Source organism: Lolium rigidum, chromosome 7, assembly GCF_022539505.1.
Source record: "Lolium rigidum isolate FL_2022 chromosome 7, APGP_CSIRO_Lrig_0.1, whole genome shotgun sequence".
NCBI classification, from domain to species: Eukaryota; Viridiplantae; Streptophyta; class Magnoliopsida; order Poales; family Poaceae; genus Lolium; species Lolium rigidum.
The window spans coordinates 86142881-86154435 of NC_061514.1; positions in this window are offsets into that span (position 1 = coordinate 86142881).

Genomic DNA, 11555 nt, shown 5'->3' on the forward strand with positions numbered 1-11555 from the left:
GGCTGTGCAGAAGCCCAGCCGCCGCCCGCCAGTTCGCGCGCATAACAGGCAGCCGCCATTGATGGCGAAGGCTGGAAGCGCTGACCGCGGAAGCGATGGCCGCGGAAGCGATGCCCTTGATACAGGCTCGCTGCCAGGCGGGCCCGGTACAGACGCGAGCGAGCACTTTGCGCCGCGCAGCGTCCGCGGAGACGCAAACCTGCCGCAAATATGCGCCGGGTTTGCGTCACTGCGGACGGCCGATCACTTTACAACGGGCCGTTGGAGGTGGTACCAGACGCATTTTTCGGCCTGCGGACGCAGACGGTCGATCAACGTCCATTTGCGTCGCGCCGCTGGAGATGCCCTTAAGCCTCCTTTCGGTTACACCCTACCCGGACGGTATTAACATGGAATGGCACGGAATCGCGTTCAATTACCGGTTAATACCCCTCCCAAACCGAACAGGGCCTTTAAAAAATTTAGGGGTAGAGGATTTTAAGGAATCTGTCCAGATTCTTTTTTGATTGAAACTGGAAATATTATTTTATCACTTTTAAGGGGTCTGCTCGAGTTACTCTGAGCGCTTTTGCCTTTTCGCACAGCCGGCCACGGATGTAGCTAGCTTGCGCCGAGCTGGTGAAGATGATCAGTCGAGGTAGAACAGGGTCATGTGCGAGCATGAGCGGGCGATGAGTAAAAGCCAACATGATAACCCCCGCTCATCTGTACGTACTACTACTAGATAGAACGATCCAACTCCTGCTAGCTAGGCCGGGCAGGGCAAGTTGAGGTTTTTGGTTAGCCTCGGGCACGAGGGAACACGCGGCCCAGGTTGTACTGTTCGGGATACTGTATAGCTGTATGTACACAAGTGGCGTCCACATTTTTTTTTAAAAAAATGTTGGTGTTTAAACTTCGATAAGGAACCAAGTGACGAGTAAACAAACCCCAAGTGGAATCCTAGCTTGCTAATGTATGTTGTTCGTCGACGCAGTTTCCGTTTGTACACATGACATGCAAGCAGATGCGATCCCTCTGTGCCTAAAGAAACAAGTAGGGGGGAGTGAGCCGAGGAGGGCAAGAAAAAGACCAAGCTAGGGCAGTAGAGCTTCCACGGCAGAGTGGTTCTGAACTCCTGGGGCGCGTATGGTAGCCTGAGCACGATTCCTGGCTCACTGATGTAGTTGTGCAAGCACACTAGCTTGCGCGTTCAGAACAAGCCACGGGTTGAAATTGACCTGTTGTTTGGTATATCGGACTGCATCGGCTGGGCCGAAAAGACCTTTCTATTTCTTTGTCTGCAGCCAATCCGAAATCTCGATGGAGATGAGATTAGCCCTGTTCGGTACCATCAATGCATGTCTAAGGTTACCTCTTCTCACAACGGGTAGCCTTACTATGCTCTCACCTTCCATCACACATAAATCACAGTTCATGATAGTTGCAAACTTACGAAGCATAGCAGGTCACAAAATCAGTCTAGCTACTACGAATGGTAGTTCATAACACGATGATCCCTAGCTACTACAAATGTCAGTTTATCATAACGGAGTCGTTCAACATACGGGGATCGAAAAGGGGTTCGAGAAACAGAGAATCATAGGGGTTCTTCTTCTTCACTTCTTCACTTCTTCTCAGATGGTGGTGTTGCCGCTGGCTTCCCACATTGCGTCCGCCGACTCTTGTCTCTTCACTTTCCAGGCATCATTGTCGCCTGCGTCCACGCTATGGCTGGTCTCTACTTCATCAAAAGTGATAACTGATACGTCTCCGACGTATCGATAATTTCTTATGTTCCATGCCACGTTATTGATGATATCTACATGTTTTATACACATTATATGTCGTATTTATGCATTTTCCGGCACTAACCTATTAACGAGATGCCGAAGAGCCGATTCTTTGTTTCTAGCTCGTTTTTGGTTTCAGAAATCCTATTAAGGAAATATTCTCGGAATTGGACGAAATCAACGCCCGGGGTTCTATTTTGCCACGAAGCTTCCGGAAGACCGAAGAGAAGACGAAGTGGGGCCACGGGGCGCCGCCACACTAGGGCGGCGCGGCCCAAGGGGGCCCGCGCGGCCCTAGCGTGTGGGGCCCCCGTGACCCCTCCGAGGCTGCCCTTCCGCCTACATATAGTCTTCGTCGCGAAACCCCCGATGCCGAGAGCCACGATACGGAAAACCTTCCGGAGACGCCGCCGCCGCCAATCCCATCTCGGGGGATTCGGGAGATCGCCTCCGGCACCCTACCGGAGAGGGGAATCATCTCCCGGAGGACTCTTCACCGCCATGGTCGCCTCCGGAGTGATGAGTGAGTAGTTCACCCCTGGACTATGGGTCCATAGCAGTAGCTAGATGGTCGTCTTCTCCTTATGTGCTTCATTGTCGGATCTTGTGTGCTGCCTAACATGATCAAGATCATCTATCTGTAATTCTATATGTTGTGTTTGTCGGGATCCGATGGATAGAGAATACTATGTTATGTTGATTATCAATATATTACCTATGTGTTGTTTATGATCTTGCATGCTCTCCGTTATTAGTAGAGGCTCTGGCCAAGTTTTTGCTCTTAACTCCAAGAGGGAGTATTTATGCTCGATAGTGGGTTCATGCCTCCATTAAATGCGGGACGGTGATGAGAAAGTTCTAAGGTTGTGGATGTGCTTGTTGCCACTAGGGATAAAACATTGATGCTATGTCCGAGGATGTAGTTATTGATTACATTACGCACCATACTTAATGCAATTGTCTGTTGTTTGCAACTTAATGCTGGAAGGGGTTCGGATGATAACTCTGAAGGTGGACTTTTTAGGCATAGATGCATGCTTTGGATAGCGGTCTATGTACTTTGTCGTAATGCCCAATTAAATCTCACAATACTCATCATATCATGTATGTGCATTGTCATGCCCTCTCTATTTGTCAATTGCCCGACTGTAATTTGTTCACCCAACATGCTATTTATCTTATGGGAGAGACACCTCTAGTGAGCTGTGGACCCCGGTCCATTCTTTTACATTGAATACAATCTACTGCAATACTTGTTCTACTATTTTCTGCAAACAATCATCATCCACACTATACATCTAATCCTTTGTTACAGCAAGCCGGTGAGATTGACAACCTCACGCTGTTTCGTTGGGAGCAAAGTACTTTGGTTGTGTTGTGCGAGGTTCCACGTTGGCGCGGAATCCCTGGTGTTGCGCCGCACTACATCCCGCCGCCATCAACCTTCGACGTGCTTCTTGGCTCCTCCTGGTTCGATAAACCTTGGTTTCTTTCGAGGGAAAACTTGCCGCTGTACGCATCACACCTTCCTCTTGGGGTTCCCAACGGACGCGTGTTGTACGCGTATCAAGCATTTTTACGGCGCCGTTGCTCGGGGAGATCAAGACACGGCTGCAAGGGGAGTCTCCACAATCCAATCTCTTTACTTTGTTTTTGTCTTGCTTTATTTTATTTACTACTTTGTTTGCTGCATTATATCAAAACACAAAAAAAAATTAGTTGCTAGCTTTACTTTATTTACTTGTCTTGCACTCTATATCAAAAACACAAAAAAATTAGTTACTTGCATTTACTTTATTTAGTTTGCTTTATTTACTACTTGCTAAAATGGCCACTCCTGAAAATACTAAGTTGTGTGACTTCACAACCACAAATAATAATGATTTCTTATGCACACCTATTGCTCCACCTGCTACTACAGCGAGAATTCTTTGAAATTAAACCTGCTTAATTTTGTTATGCGAGAGCAATTTTCTAGTGTTAGTTACGATGATCTTGCCGCCCATCTCAATAATTTTGTTGAATTGTGTGAAATGCAAAAGTATAAAGATGTAGATGGTGACATTATAAAATTAAAATTGTTTCCTTTCTCCTTAAGAGCTAAAGATTGGTTGCTATCTCTGCCTAAGAATAGTATTGATTCATGGACTAAATGCAATGATGCTTTTATTGGTAGATATTATCCCCCTGCTAAAATTATATCTTTGAGGAGTAGTATAATGAATTTTAAACAATTGGATAATGAGCATGTTGCACAAGCTTGGGAAAGAATGAAATCTTTGGTTAAAAATTGCCCAACCCATGGACTGACTACTTGGATGATCATCCAAACCTTTTATGCGGGACTGAACTTTTCTTCGCGGAACCTATTGGATTCAGCTGCTTGGAGGTACCTTTATGTCCATCACTCTTGGTGAAGCAACAAAGCTCCTTGATAATATGATGATTAATAACTCTGAATGGCACACGGAAAGAGCTCCACAAGGTAAGAAGGTAAATTCTGTCGAAGAAACCTCTTCCTTGAATGATAAGATTGATGCTATTATGTCTATGCTTGTGAATGATAGGACTAATGTTGATCCTAATAATGTTCCGTTAGCTTCATTGGTTGCCCAAGAAGAACATGTTGACGTAAACTGCATTAAAAATAATAATTTCAACAACAATGCTTATCGGAACAATTCTAGTAACAACTACAGGCCATATCCTTACAATAATGGTAATGGTTATGGTAATTCTTATGGGAATTCTTACAACAATAATAGGAATACACCCCCTGGACTTGAAGCTATGCTTAAAGAATTTATTAGTACACAAACTGCTTTTAACAAATCTGTTGAGGAAAAGCTCAATAAAATTGATATTCTCGCTTCTAAGGTTGATAGTCTTGCCTCCGATGTTGATCTTTTGAAATCGAAAGTTATGCCTAATAAGGATATTGAAAATAAAATTGTTACTACAGCAAATGCCATCCAAGTTAGAATTAATGAGAATATAAGATTGATGGCCGAATTGCATGCTAGGTGGGAAAGAGAAGAAAATGAAAAACTAGCTAAAGAGAATAATGTAGCTAAAGTTTGGACTATTACCACCACTAGTAATGTTGATGCTCCACATGTTGCTGCACCTCCTACTATCAATGGTAAAATAATTGGTGTTGGAAATGTTACCACTTCTAATGCAAAGCCTGCAAAACTGCCGGAAACTGCTAAAAGCTACTTGAAATTGCTCTGTGATAAAGCTGCTGAAATTTTTTCCAACATTGGGGATGATGATCCCATTGCTTTAGATTGTAATGGTTTGGATTTTGATGATCGCCACATCTCTGAAGTTATAAAGTTCTTACAAAAACTTGCTAAGAGTCCCAATGCTAGTGCTATAAACTTGGCTTTCACAAAACATATTACAAATGCTCTCATAAAAGCTAGAGAAGAGAAACTAGAACGTGAAGCTTCTATTCCTAGAAAGCTAGAGAATAGTTGGGAGCCCATCATTAAGATGAAGGTCAATGACTTTGATTGTAATGCTTTATGTGATCTTGGTGCAAGTATTTCCGTTATGCCTAAGAAAATCTATAATATGCTTGACTTGCCACCATTGAAAAATTGTTATTTGGATGTTAATCTTGTTGATAATGCTACAAAGAAACCTTTGGGGAGAATTGATAATGTTTGCATTACCGTTAACAATAACCTTGTCCCTGTTGATTTTGTTGTCTTGGATATTGAATGCAATGCATCTTGTCCCATTATATTGGGAAGACCTTTTCTTCGAACTGTTGGAGCTATCATTGATATGAAGGAAGGTAACATTAAATATCAATTTCCTCTCAACAAAGGTATGTAACACTTTCCTAGAAAGAGAATGAAGTTACCTTTTGATTCTATTATTAGAACAAGTTATGATGTTGATACTTCGTCTCTTTATAACACTTGATATACACTTTCTGCGCCTAGCTGAAAGGCGTTAAAGAAAAGCGCTTATGGGAGACAACCCATGTTTTTACTACAGTAATTTTATTTTATATTTGAGTCTTGGAAGTTGTTTACTACTGTAGTAACGTCTCCTTATCTTAGTTTTGTGCATTGTTGTGCCAAGTAAAGTCGTTGATAGTAAGGTTCATACTAGATTTGGATTACTGCGCGAGAAACGATTTCTTTGCTGTCACAAATTTCGACCTGCCTCTCTGTAGTTAGCTCAGAAAAATATGCCAATTTACGTGCGTGATCCTCGGATATGTACGCAACTTTCATTAAATTTGGGCATTTTCATTTGAGCAAGTCTCGGTGCCTCAATAAAATCCGTCTTTACGGACTGTTCTGTTTTGACAGATTCTGCCTTTTATTTCGCATTGCCTCTTTTGCTATGATGGATGAATTTCTTTGTTCCATTAATGTCCAGTAGCTTTGTGCAATGTCCAGAAGTGTTAAGAATGATTATGTCACCTCTGAACATGTGAATTTTTATTGTGCACTAACCCTCTAATGAGTTGTTTCGAGTTTGGTGTGGAGGAAGTTTTCAAGGATCAAGAGAGGGAGATGATACAATATGATCAAGGAGAGTGAAAGCTCTAAGCTTGGGGATGCCCCGGTGGTTCACCCCTGCATATTTTAAGAAGACTCAAGCGTCTAAGCTTGGGGATGCCCAAGGCATCCCCTTCTTCATCGACAACATTATCGAGGTTCCTCCCTGAAACTATATTTTTATTCCATCACATCTTATGTGCTTTGCTTGGAGCGTCGGTTTGTTTTTGTTTTTGTTTTGTTTGAATAAATTGGATCCTAGCATTCATTGTGTGGGAGAGAGACACGCTCCGCTGTTTCATATGGACAAATATGTCCTTAGGCTTTACTCATAGTATTCATGGCGAAGGTTGAATCTTCTTCGTTAAATTGTTATATGGTTGGAATCGGGAAATGCTACATGTAGTAATTCTAAAATGTCTTGAATAATTTGATACTTGGCAATTGTTGTGCTCATGTTTAAGCTCTTGCATCATATACTTTGCACCCATTAATGAAGAAATACATAGAGCTTGCTAAAATTTGGTTTGCATATTTGGTCTCTCTAAAGTCTAGATAATTTCTAGTATTGAGTTTTGAACAACAAGGAAGACGGTGTAGAGTCTTATAATGTTTACAATGTGTCTTTTATGTGAGTTTTGCTGCACCGGTTTATCCTTGTGTTTGTTTCAAATAACCTTGCTAGCCTAAACCTTGTATCGAGAGGGAATACTTCTCATGCATCCAAAATCCTTGAGCCAACCACTATGCCATTTGTGTCCACCATACCTACCTACTACATGGTATTTCTCCGCCATTCCAAAGTAAATTGCTTGAGTGCTACCTTTAAAATTTCCATTCTTTACCTTTGCAATATATAGCTCATGGGACAAATAGCCTAAAAACTATTGTGGTATTGAATATGTACTTATGCACTTTATCTCTTATTAAGTTGCTTGTCGTGCGATAACCATGTTCCTGGGGACGCCATCAACTACTCTTTGTTGAATATCATGTGAGTTGCTATGCATGTCCGTCTTGTCTGAAGTAAGGGAGATTTACCACTCATTTATTGGTTAGAGCATGCATATTGTTAGAGAAGAACATTGGGCCGCTAACTAAAGCCATGAATCATGGTGGAAGTTTCAGTTTTGGACATATATACTCAATCTCATATGAGAATATTAATTGTTGCTAAATGCTTATGCATTAAAGAGGAGTCCATTATCTGTTGTCTATGTTGTCCCGGTATGGATGTCTAAGTTGAGAATAATCAAAAGCGAGAAATCCAAATGCGAGCTTTCTCCTTAGACCTTTGTACAGGCGGCATAGAGGTACCCCTTTGTGACACTTGGTTAAAACATGTGTATTGCGATAATCCCGGTAATCTGAGCTAATTAGGACAAGGTGCGGGCACTATTAGTATACTATGCATGAGGCTTGCAACTTGTAAGATATAATTTACATGATACATATGCTTTATTACTACCGTTGACAAAATTGTTTCTTGTTTTCAAAACCAAAGCTCTAGCACAAATATAGCAATCAATGCTTCCTCTGCGAAGGGCCTTTCTTTTACTTTTATATTGAGTCAGTTCACCTATCTCTCTCCACCTCAAGAAGCAAACACTTGTGTGAACTGTGCATTAATTCCTACATACTTGCATATTGCACTTGTTATATTACTTTACATTGACAATATCCATGAGATATACATGTTATAAGTTGAAAGCAACCGCTGAAACTTAATCTTCCTTTGTGTTGCTTTCAACTTATAACATGTATATCGTTCCCTTCTTCTTCTTCCTTTGTGTTGCTTTCTTCTTATAACATGAGATATACATGTTATAAGATTCATTATCATAATAATCATTAGGAGCAACATACTTACGATTACCTAGCGTTATCTCATTCACGCGGGGATATGTCGTTACCTTTTTCTCTTTATTCTCCTTCTTCTTCTTCTTCTTCTTCTTCTTCTTCGTTCCCTTCTTCTTCTTCTTCTTCTTCTCTTCCTTCTCCTCGTTCCCTTCTTTAGGAGGAAGAGGCTTGAAGGGTGGCTTGTCCGCATAACCTGATTTACTTTCAGAAACAATAGAAGAAACTTGGGAGGATTCCTCCTTTTCATTAATTAGTTCAAAACACACAGCGGTCCTATCATATTTTGGCAAGGTGTCATCTTCTAAAATATTTTGTATGTAAGTATTTGTATGGCTATTATCAATGCAATAAGAAAAACACCCATGCAGGACATCATCAATATCAAGATCACTCATATGTAACAAAGAGATTTTTCTTGATAGCTCTTCACACCACAAAAATAAAGTAAGTTCATCATGCTGATTAGGAGTAATTTCATCATCACAATACAAATTTGTAGCACTCATGGGGTTCAAATTATCATTGGAGGAGCATTGAAAATTAAAATGACCCACTCTATGGCAAACTTCACAAATAAAAGGATAGTCGGCACAAACCTTTTTACCAAGATCATCTAGAGCCCTAGCCCATTTTCTAGTTTTTTCATTAATATGATGGATACAATATTCATCTTCGACTTGATTAATTCCACAAGGTCTATGCATTCCACAAAAATTAACATGCCTATAGGAAGTCTTAGGAGTTTGAGCATGTTTATTGCAATCATTAACAAAAATTTCATTCTTCATGCAAGCCTCTTTAAAAGGTTCATGATACTTATCAAAATTCTTTTTAGGCAATTCAAAATGAGAGGCAAAATCTTGATAAAGATTTGCAATAACTTGAGATTCAAGACCATAGGTAGCACTCATATTTCGGAATTTAGTAGTATCCATAAAAGTTTCAATGCATTCATACTCATAATTTATACCTGACTCTTTACCTTTGTCGTTCTCCCATCCTTCAGTGTTCTCCTCAATCCGATCAAGAAGATCCCACCTAGCTTCAACCTCCTTGCTTGTGAAAGATCCCTCCGAACAGGCATCCAGATAGTCCTTGTGTTGTCCTAAAAGCCTTGCATAAAAATTATTAATAATAACATTACGGGGGAGCTCATGAATGGGACATTTGAGCATTAGTGACTTCAATCTCCCCCACGCTTGAGAAATACTCTCTCCATCACGAGGATAAAAGTTATAAATATAATTCCTATCAATATGCACTTCATGAGGAGGATAAAATTTAGAATAAAAGAGAGATACAATTTCCTCCCAACCAAGAGAATGACTATTCTTCAACAATTTATACCAATGCGCCGCTTTACCGACAACGAAACAGAGAATAGCTTCTTCCTCACTTCATCCATAGAGATACCTGCACACTTGAATAACCCGCATAATTCATGCAAAAACAGCAAATGATCTCCAGGATGGACAGTTCCATCCCCTTCATAGCGGTTATCCATAACATGTTCAATAATTTTCATAGGTATTTTATATGAAACACTTTCAGCAGGTGGATTTAAAATATCAGAAGCATCATTAGAGTTATCGCATATGGGAGATAAAGCATTATCAGAGAAAAATATTTCTTCCAAAGCTGAGGGGCAAAAAAGATTATTTTTATATAAACTAGCTTCCCCAAGCTTAGACTTTTCCGTAGCATTAGCAGTAATTGCATTCATACTAATAACATTGCTACTATCATGCAGATAAGATTCCATAGGTTTTTTAATTTTCGCATCAAAAAATTCATATCTTAACTCAGGAAATAGATTAAAAAGCTCATTGTTGTTTTCCATTATGCCTAACTAGTGAAAAATAAAAACAAGAAACAAAAAGATGCAATTGCAGGATCTAAAGGAAATAGCTTCGAGCACTCACACACCGACAACAATGCTAGGAAATAGCTTAGTAGTCGGAGAATGTGAATACCTTTTACCTTACCTCCCCGGCAACGGCGCCAGAAAAGTGCTTGATGTCTACGGGTGCTTCTATTCTTGTAGACAGTGTTGGGCCTCCAAGAGCGAGAGGTTTGTAGAACAGCAGCAAGTTTCCCTTAAGTGGATCACCCAAGGTTTATCGATCTCGGGGAGGAAGAGGTCAAAGATATCCCTCTCAAGCAACCCCGCAACCACAAAGCAAGAAGTCTCTTGTGTCCCCAACACACCTAATACGCTTGTCAGATGTATAGGTGCACTAGTTCGGCGAAGAGATAGTGAAATACAAGTAATATGGATGGATATGAGTGGTAATAGCAATCTGAATGAAATATGGCAGCGAGTAAACATGCAACAAAACAGTAAACAAACGGAGATTCAATGCTTGGAAGCAAGGCCTAGGGATCCCGCTTTCACTAGTGGACACTCTCAACAATGATCACATAATAGGACTACTCTACACTCTTTTGTTGGATGATGAAGACCACTAATTGTGTAGGATTACGTGAACCCTCAATGCCGGAGTTAACAAGCTCCACAATATTCGATATTCATGTTTAAATAACCTTAGAGTGCAAGATAGATCAACACAATTACACCGAGAACTAACATAGCATGCACACCGTCACCATCACACTATGAAGGAGGCATAGATCACATCAATACTATCATAGCAATAGTTAACTTCATAATCTACAAGAGATCACAATCATAGCCTTACGCCAAGTACTACACGATGCACACACTCGTCACCATTACACCGTGGAGGAGGAATAGACTACTTTAATAACATCACTAGAGTAGCACATAGATGATATTCAACTAGATCACAAAGGGAGAGAGATGAACCACATAGCTACAGCGGAGCCCTCAGCCTCGGGGGTGGATTACTCCCTCCTCATCATGGAGACAGCGATGGCGGTGAAGATGGTGGTGGAGATGGCGGTGGAGATGACTCCGGGGGCAATTCCCCGTCCCGACAGGGTGCCGGAACAGAGACTTCTGTCCCCCGAATTGGAGTTTCGCGATGTGGCGGCGCCCCTGGAGTCTTTCTGGAGTTTCGTCAAGAGGTGTCGAAGTTTTAGGTCACGACGGCTTAAATAGGCGAAGAGTCGGAGTCGGAAGAGTCCCGAGGGGCCCACACAATAGGGTGGGGTGACCACCCTCCAGGCCGCGCCGGCCTATGGGGAGGAGGCCCCGGGCCTCCCCCGGCTTGCCCTTCCGGCTCCGTGAGTCTTCCGGCGAAATAGAATTTCTGTAATTTTTCCGGATTTTTCCGAGCACTTTGGTTTTTGGGCCTTTTCTCGCAATAAACGGACATAATAAACAGAAGCGGCACTGTGGCATCTTGTTAATAGGTTAGTCCAATAAATGTCATAATATGATATAAAGTGCAAGCAAAACATGTAGGTATTGTCATAA